A 10349-nucleotide genomic window follows, 5' to 3' on the forward strand; every position below is an offset into this window, starting at 1 on the left:
ACTTTATCAGAATTTCTCTCTATTTCACCGTGTGTTTGAATTTGACGCAAGTTTCTTTCTCTCCTTTCCAACTTCATTCATACTGCTGACAGTGCTGGGTATGTAATTTTCTGCCTCATTTCACTCATTATTGCAAAAGTATAGTAATGTTTTTATAAATGAAGAGAGATTTGGAGAATGATTTTATTTTTTTGAAGTTAAATGGCTTGTTTTCACTAACTGAGTAACTGTGTTGTTGTTATTGTTCACCGCCATGTTCTTGTTGGTATGCAGACCATATAAATGATGATGATATAAAGTAAAAAAAATTATTAATTTAATTTATTTTGGAAGTGTAACCATGTGTCTAGTAGCTTGCTTTGATTCATTTGGAACTTGTGATAATGGTAAGGCCACGTGTGTTAGTCATGCACATTTTTTTGGAAATATGTCGATGCTTCTGATGTTGATAGTAGAAACACTTACTACTACTTTCAATTGTTAGATAAAGTTGTGGAAGAAGTGGGTGAAGAGTGCGTAGTTCAAGTGGTAACAGACAATGACGTTGTATTATAAGCAGCTGGTCAAAAGCTAATGGAGAAGAGGCCACATTTATATTGGCCTTCTTGCGTATCTCATTGTGTAGATCTTTGCTTAGAGGATTTAGGAAAAAAGAAAATCATACACAATTTATTAAGTGAAGCAAAAACGGTGACAATATTCATCTATAACCACACGTATATTATGAGTCTCATGAAAAATATACTAGTGGTAGAGATATTGTTCGTCCTGGTGTTACCCGATTTGCAACACAATTTCTGCAACTTTAAGCAATTGTAAGACAAAAGGAAGGTCTTGAAAATATGTTCAGTTCTGAAGAATTTAGAAAAACAAAATATGGTAAAGAAAATAAAAGACCGGGATATGAAGCAAGAAAAATTGTTATGAGTGGGGACTTTTGGAGTAAGGCTAATGACATATTGAAAGTATTTGAGCCAATTGTAAAAGTTTTGAGACTAGTTAATGGTGATGAGAAACCAATAATGTGTTTCATATATGAATCCATTGATCGAGAAAAACAAGAAATTCAACAAAATTATCGTTATCATTCCAAATATAATGATATCATTGACAAGCATTGAAAATTCATGCACTTGACCTTCATTCTGCTAGCATGTCATTATATTTTATAATTTTAATTTGGTCATGAAATTTAAATGTGTAATATCATATCCTCAATAATTGATTTTGATTTCTAGGTTATTTTCTTAATCCACAATTTCAATATAGAATCGAGCATGGAAAAGTTGTGTATAAAGAAATATTTAATGGAACAAAAAATGTAATCATGAAGCTAGAAATAAATATGGATGATCAAATCAAAGCTCTAAACCAAGTAAGTAATGGATATTATATTTTCATATGATAAACCATTTATTAAAAAAATTGTTTATGTATTGATATGTTTTGTTATATTACCTAACTAACACTTTTTAGAGAAAAGAGTGAAACATTTGGTACGCCTATAGCTCAAAAATTTTGGTCTAAGATGGATGCAGGTAAAATACAATTTTTTTTATAACTTTTATAAATATACTTTATATTTTAATATAACCAATAATTTTCATTTTTTTCTTCTTTAAAAAGATCAATGGTGGGAATACCATAGGTCACGCGCTCCTGAACTTCAACGTTTGGCTAAGAAAGTTGTCAGTCAAACAACCTCTGCCATAAACTGTGATAGAAATTGGAGTACATTTAGCTATATCCACACAAAGACAAGAAACATATTAAAGTACAAAAAATTGCATAAGCTTGTCTTCACAGATTACAACATGAAGTTGAGAATGAGGGATAAATTAAGGAAGAGTCAGGAAGAAATAGAAGCAAATTTTGATCCTATACATCTTGATTATAGATTTCAAGAAGATCCATTATCTCATTGCATAGAAGATAGGGAAATCCATTATTGCCTTATTGGGTGGAGTTCAAAATGCAGAATGATTGCCGATAGTTGATACAGATGATGAAAATGTTGATGATAATAGTGAATCTAATGAAAGTAGTGGTGGTTTAAGTCCACCAAGCGATAATAGTGGTGATGGGGGTGGTAATGAAGTGGTTAATGAAGGTGAAGGCGTAAGTGGAGGCGGTGAAGATGAAGGAGAAGATAATGATCAATTAGAACTTGATCCATATAATGAAACACCACTAGGTTATAGGCGTTATAGGAAGTTGAATGATATGGATCGTTCTGATAACTCACTACTTAAGACAAGAGGAAATGTGTCACAATCTGGAAGAAAGGAGAAAAGAAAACAAAATGTTCCACTCGAAGATTCTTCCTCGTCTAGTATTGCTAATAGTTTTAGTGATTTTGGAATTGACGATTCTTCACAAAGTAGTCAACAATCTTATCCACTTGTTTACCAGTATCCATATTTCAACTCTTATAACCAATATCATATTGATCAAGCTCCTTTGTACTACCAACAATCAATGAATGATCAAAATCCTTATCATCAACAATCAAATGGTGATTTTGTTGGTTATGTCTTTGAACAAGGAGCTACATAAGATGATAGTCAGAGTGAAAGTACAAGTTATGCTCCTTCACGACATTCCACTATATGGTAGCAAGAGTCACGTAAGTTATATTTTCAAACATTTGAATTTAAATTTAGTTAACTATATGTGATGAAAAGTCTTAATACTAGATGCAACTTAAATGTACTAATTAGGAGTTTCATCATCATCTTCTTTTCTCTTTTTGCAGTGAAGACATCTTTGTGTGACAAAATGATGTTGTTTTTCATAACTAAGATTGCAACATAGGACATTAGTCGTTTTATTTAAAATAAATTATAACTTTTTTGTATGATGTACTTGAAAAATTAATTTCGATGTTTGTTTAAATAATTTACAAGATTATTTGTGATAATGTTTGTTTCATTAGAGTTCAACTTAAATTATACATAAATACGATATAATAGCCAAAAAATGAATTGATACTAATACAAAATTATAAATATAAGAAACATAAATAATTATAATAATTTTATATATTTTTTATATTTTGTGCGTATATAAAATAATTTCACGCTGCAATGCGCAACGCAGCGACCGCATTGGCCGTAACCGCAACATCTACAATCGCATTTGCAACTTCAACCGCAATTTAAAACCATGTTTCACACCGCGACGACCGTAAGACACCTGTAGTGATCAAAATCATGCGCGACCGACCATTTTTTAAAACCTTATTTGGATGCAAGAATGTAATTTATATGCCTTAAGTTGTTGAAATAATAAGAATAAAAATGTGATGATTTTCAATGCTACTAACATGAACATATTGATTCTTAAACTATAACCATATTTTCATCCATTGCTTCCAATCATTAGTCTTTTAAAATTAAGGATAGATCTACCTATATTGAATAGGTCAGCCGAGCATAATCTAATTTGCAAAATGCAATGGAAAATGCTTTATAGTGTTGATGTTGACATACCATTTCAAGTTATAAGAATCATCGTTGACCATATTCAATTTATTTAACCACCAACAAATTAATTTAGTTTTTCGGGTACTTAATGAGTTTTAGCTTTAATAATAGGGGTGTTCAAAATCAAACCGACCCAATAGAAAACCGCAAATCAAATCAAATCAAAACCGTAAAAAACTGCATTTTATTCAAATTTATTTGGGTCATTTTATAACAAAACCGCACGGTTCAGTTTGCGGTTTATATTTTACAAACTGAATCAAACCGAACTAAACTGCATTATGTTATAACTCAAACTTCATTTATTCCACATCCAACCCAAACTCAAATCTATTATGCATTAGCCTTTGGATTACAAATGATTTTCTCTTCCTCGCACTTAAAGTTTAAATTTAAGTCTTCTCAAATCTCTCTTATCGGTATCGCGCCTTCTACTCATCTTCTTTTTCATGTACATCTCACATATTCTTCTCTAGTCTCTCATATCTTATAATTTTTATTTTTCATTTTCTTATTTTTATTCTATTGTTCTCTCTTCCAATTATATTTTTAATGCACCTCTTCCTCTCTTATCTCTCATCTCTTCTACTCTTTCTTTTTCATCTTCTCTAATCTTTCATCTCCTCTATTTCATTATAATGTTTTTGATATTTCTTTATGCTACTATATTATATTTTTTATTATACTTTTCTCTAATCTTATCTTTGTATATAAAATGAAAAGTTTTTGTCCAAATATGATGAATTTTGTTGTTATTTGGTAGGCATAAATGACTAAAGACAAAGTTATATTGTCATCTATATGTGTATGTATGACTCAATAATTTTTTTGTAAAAAATCGAACCAGCCGAACCAATCCAAACCGCATTGATTTGGTTTGGTTTGGTTTTATTTCTAAAAGTCAACCAAACCAAACCGAACCGCACATTTTTTTCTCTTACGGTTCACATGATTTTTTAAGTCAAAACCGTCAAAACCGCACCACGAACACCCCTATTTAGTAGTCTTCTATTTGATTAGTCATCTCCGAGTCTTTTCTTTACAATAAAGTTCTATGCCATTTTTAGTCTTCTCATCATCTTTTATTTTGTATTAGTCAATATCTTTATGTTAAACATATTATCAAAAAAAAAAAATCTCAATATGCATACAGTAAGACTGAGTCTTAATAAATTATTTGTGAGATATTGGATCGAACTCTAGTATGGTCGAAGGGTAGCTTCTTGGTTCGACAGGATTAAGCATGAAGTTGAAGGTTGTTCACATGCTTGTGTCGAAGATGCTAGGGTTGTTAACATGTTAAATTAGGTTTTAGTGTTTAAACCCTAATTTGTTAAGTTAGCTTGTTTATTAAGTTGGCTTGTGTAATGGGCCTTGTGGAAAAATCCCATTAGTTATTATGTTAGGTTTTATTATAAATAGCATACTAGTCTCTCATCATTGTTAAGCTGCAAATCCTAATTTAGGGTGAGAGGTTATTTGTTATTCTTGTAAACTTGTAATCTTGTTTTAAGAGAAAGTAAAAGAACAGCAGTTATAACCAATTCTTGTGTTCTTCTTATCTTTCCTAATTCCTATTATATTTTGTTCTTGACATCATTTTCACAACAAATTGGTGCGGTGAGCATGGAGAAGATGCCTTCAACAAAGTATGAGATTGAAACGTTCACCGGAGTGAATGATTTTGGTCTGTGGCGCTTGAAGATGAAAGCCCTACTGGTTCAGCAGGATTGCTTGGAAGCGTTGAAGGGTGAGGAAGCCATGAATGCAGAATTGACGGCAACGGAGAAGACGAATATGATCGAGAAAGCACACAGCGCAATTTTGTTGAGCCTTGGTGATAAGGTTCTCTGGTAGGTATCAAAGGAGACGGCGGCATCAGGGTTATGGGTGAAACTTGAAAGTTTGTATATGACTAAATCGCTGGTAAATCGACTCTACCTGAAGCAAGCTTTATATTCATTCAAGATGATTGAAGACAAAGTGTTGGCTGAGCAGTTGGATATGTTCAACAAGATGATTCTTGATCTTGAAAATATTGATGTGAAGATCGATGATGAAGATTAAGCGCTGTTACTATTGTGTTCTTTGCCTCAATCACATGCTCACTTCGATGAAACTCTCTTGTATGGAAGGGAGTCTCTGATGTTTCAAGAAGTTCAATCAGCCTTGTATTCTAAGGACTTGAACGAATGAAAGGAGCATAAACCTTTGACTATTGGTGAAGGTTTGGCTGTTAAAGGAAAATTCTTGCGAAAGGATGGTAAGTTCGACAAGAAGAAGGGCAAAAGCCAGTCGAAGTCTTATAGTAGCGAAGCATCTGGAATTTGATGATATCATTGTAAGAAGGAGGGTCACACGAGAAAGGTGTTCCCTGAACGCCTGAAAGATCATGGAGGTAAGGATAATGGCAATGCAGCCATTGCTCAAGATGATTTCGAATTATCGGATGTTCTTGTGGTTTCAAGCAGTGACTCGAGAAGAGAGTGGATAATGGATTCAGGTTGCACTTGGCACATGACTCCAAACAAAGACTTGTTCGAGGAATTATGTGATCAAAATGGTGGATCAGTATTGTTGGGAAACAACAAGGCTTGCAAGATTGCAGGTGTTGGATCTGTGAGATTCAAGCTCCATGATGAGTCAATAAGGTTGTTGACTGAAGTTAGGTATGTTCCTGACTTGAAGAGAAATTTACTTTCTCTTGGTGAATTCGACAAGAAAGGATGTGTTTTCCATGGAGAGAGAAGTGTCCTAAGAGTCATGAAGGGGTCGAAGGAAGTCTTGAGAGGCGTGAAGAAACAAGGCTTGTATACCCTTGAGGCTGAAGTTGTAAGTGGTTCGACAAATATTGCATCCACGAAACCTTTGTCGAAGACAGAAATCTGGCACATGAGATTGGGCCATGTCAGTGAAAGGGGTTTAGTCGAATTAGGGAAACAAAATCTGCTTGGTGAAGACAAAGTCAAAAAGCTGAAGTTTTGTGAATCCTGTGTACTTAAAAAATCTTGCAGAGTGAAGTTCAACAAAGGCAAACAAAGAACACATGGATCCCTTGACTATATTCATGCTGATCTTTGGGGGACTGCAAGGTGTGCATCACATTCTGGGGCGAGGTATTTCCTATCCATAGTAGATGATTATTCCAGAAAATTATGGGTATTCATCTAGAAGACTAAGGATGAAACTTTTGAGAATTTCAAAAGTTGGAAGACTCTGGTTGAAAATAAGACTGGCAGAAAGGTCAAGAGGTTGAGAACCGACAATGGCCTTGAATATTGCAATGAGGCGTTCGACAGTTTTTGTGCGGCCTTTGGTATTGCAAGGCACAGAACTACTGCAGGTACTCCACAGCAAAATGGTTTGGCTGAAAGGTTTAATCCAACTATTTTGGAGAGAGTCAGATGCATGTTGACTAGTGCGGGGTTAAAGAAGGTGTTCTGGGCTGAGGTTGTTTCGACAGCAACTTATCTGATAAACAGATGTCCTTCGATAGCGTTAGATATGAAGACACCTGAAGAAGTTTGGTCGGGACATCCACCAGATCTCGACAGACTGAGAGTATTTGGCTGTGTAGCCTATGCTCACATTAGGCAAGACAAGGTCGAACCTAGAGCTCTAAAATGCATGTTCATGGGATACCCTGAAGGAGTCAAAGCTTATAGGCTATGGTGCCTAGAGCCAGGTCACAAGAGGTGCCTAGAGCATGTTCATTCGAGATGTAGTTTTCAATGAAGCTGAAATGGCTTTTAAGAAAACTGATGATGTTGGTCCAAGTTCAGAAACATCTGACAAAGAGCTAGAACAGGTAGAGATTCCTGTTAAGGTGGAGCATGTTGATGCTGAATTGCATATCCCTGATGAAGTCGAAGAAGCAGAAGATGCTAAGGAAGTTGAGGAAATTGACGATGACTACCTATTGTCGAGAGATAGGTCGAGAAGAGTTATCAAGGCACCTCAGAGACTTGGGTATGCAGATCTTATAGCTTATTCCTTAATCTCTACAAGTGAAGTTCTAGATGAAGAACCTAGAGACTACAAGGAAGTTATGAGGAGTCGAAATAAGACTGAATGGCTAAAGGCCATGGATGATGAGATGAAATCTCTTCATGATAATCATACTTGATAACTGATCAAGAAACCTGTTGGGGCAAGGTTAGTCAGCTGTAAATGGATTTTCAAAGTTAAGGAAGGAATCGAAGGAGTGACGTCGAAAAGATACAAGGCAAGGTTAGTTGCAAGGGGTTTCACTCAGAAAGAAGGTGTTGACTTCAATTATGTGTTTTCTCCTGTTGTGAAGCATAGATCCATTCGAATGCTGCTTGCCATGGTGGCACAGTTCGACTTTGAACTGGAACAGATGGATATGAAGACTGCGTTCTTGTATGGTGATCTAGATGAAACAATCCTAATGAGGAAACCTGAAGGGTATGTCGAAAAGGGGAAGTAAGAATATGTGTGCAAGCTGAAGAGATCCTTATATGGGCTGAAACAATCTCCTCGACAGTGGAATAGGAGATTCGACAAGTTCATGGCACGCATAAGTTTCATTAGAAGTCAGTTCGACCACTGCGTTTACTTCAGATTTTGACCTGGTAATTCATTTGTTATTTTGTTGCTTTATGTGGATGATATTCTCATAGAAAGCAACAATTTTGAAGATGTGACGAGGGTGAAGGCTGAACTCAATAAAGTGTTCGATATGAAGGATCTAGGAGCTGCTTCCAGGATTCTTGGAATTGACATTCGAAGAGATAGAAAGAAGTCAAAGTTATGCTTATCTCAAGAGGCATATCTACGAAAGATTCTCGAAAAATTTGGTATGTCAAATTCGAAGCCAGTTGTGACTCTGACAAACCCTCAATTCAAGTTGAGTATTGATCAGTGTCCCATTACTGATGTCGAAAGAGCCTATATGAATAGCATCCCATATGCTAATATAGTTGGTTCTTTGATGTATGCTTTGGTCTGTACTAGACCCGACATAGCATATGCTGTAAGTCTTGTAAGCAGATACATGGAGAATCCGGGAAAGGCTCACTGGCAAGCATTGAAGTAGATTTTAAGGTACATAAATGGGTCTCTGAACAGGGTTCTAATTCATGGTGGAGCCTTGGGTGAAGATAGTAAAGCAACAATTGAAGGATATGTCGACTCTGATTATGCAGGTTGTATAGATTCCAGAAAATCTATTTTTGGATATGTTTTCACTATGTTTGGCACTGCAATTAGTTGGAAAGCAGCACTTCAGAAGGTTGTTGCTCTATCAAGCACTGAAGCGGAGTATATTGCCCTAACTGAAGCTGTGAAAGAAGCATTGTGGCTTGAAGTTTTTGCGAAGGAGCTGAAACTTCAAGGTCGAGGTATCACTGTTAAATATGATAGTCAAAGTTCAATACACCTGTCAAAGAACTCAGCATATCATGAGCGAACTAAGCACATCGATGTGAGGTTGCATTTCGTCAGAGGAGTAATCGAGCGTGAAGTCCAAGTGCTAAAGGTCTCGACTGAAAACAATGCTGCTGATATGATCACCAAGACATTGCCGAGTTGCAAGTTTTTCCACTGTATGTAGTTGCTAAAGCTGCATGAAGAAAGCTAGTTGTTCCCTTGATGTTGTAGAGTTAGATCCAAGGTGGAGATTTGTGAGATATTGGATCGAACTCTAGTATGGTCGAAGGGTAGCTTCTTGGTTCGACAAGATTAAGCATGAAGTCGAAGGTTGTTCACATGCTTGTGTCGAAGATGCTAGGGTTGTTAGCATGTTAAATTAGATTTTAGTGTTTAAACCCTGATTTGTTAAGTTAGCTTATTTATTAAGTTGGCTTGTGTAATGGCCTTGTGGAAAAAGCACATTAGTTAGTATGTTAGGTTTTATTATAAATATCATACTAGTCTCTCATCATTGTTAAGCTGCAAATCCTAATTTAGGGTGAGAGAGGTTATTTGTTATTCTTGTAAACTTGTAATCTTGTTTTAAGAGAAAGTAAAAGAACAACAGTTATAACCAATTTTTGTGTTCTTCTTATCTTCCTTAATTCCTATTATATTTTGTTCTTGACATCGTTTTTCACAACATTATTTTTTTCAAAAAAGGCTATCCTTCTTCTGTAACAATATTTTGAAACATATAAATTTTAACAATTCATAAACTCTACTTCAAACTTTTTGTTATGTAAACTTAGACGGGAGACCATTTGTTTCATTTTTCTGCTTTTGAAGGTGATATGAGATGAATATTTCTTATTCATGGATCGAAAGTGAATGAGGATCTGACATTTGAACTTTGGTAAAGTCTTACGCTCTAACAGGAATGTACCATAAAACACTCTAACAGTCAAGTCACTAACACTAACACGTATAAGTATAAGATTTTTATGTTAGAAATTTGTCTACCAAATACTACTTATTTGTCTTCCGGTATTTACAATAGATTCTTAGAATTTAAGGTGTTGAACAAATGACTCCAAATATAAGAGGAAGGTGAATTGTGATATTCAAATTGAAAAAATAGAAAATCAATTGATTTTAAAAAGGTTAATTTTAAAAAGATAATAGAAGTAGAGAATAAGTAGCTGAAAATATAAATAAAGAGATAGCGTAAAAAAATTAACACTAGAGATTATCCTAGTTTGACCTTAAACCACGCGACTTACTCCAGTCCTGAAGATTTTTTTCTTAAGATTTTCACTAACAACAACTTAAGTTTTTTCAAAGGCTAAACTCAACAACCTTACACCAATAACTTCAGCTTTTACACATGTTCAACCCAACAACCTTACATCGAGCTATATTATAAGTTGAGTTTGCAACTTTCAAATCTATTACAAGATCACAAGAGAACTATAATTTTGAATAAATAAG

This window comes from Vicia villosa, linkage group LG2 (assembly GCF_029867415.1).
Source record: "Vicia villosa cultivar HV-30 ecotype Madison, WI linkage group LG2, Vvil1.0, whole genome shotgun sequence".
NCBI classification, from domain to species: domain Eukaryota; kingdom Viridiplantae; phylum Streptophyta; class Magnoliopsida; order Fabales; family Fabaceae; genus Vicia; species Vicia villosa.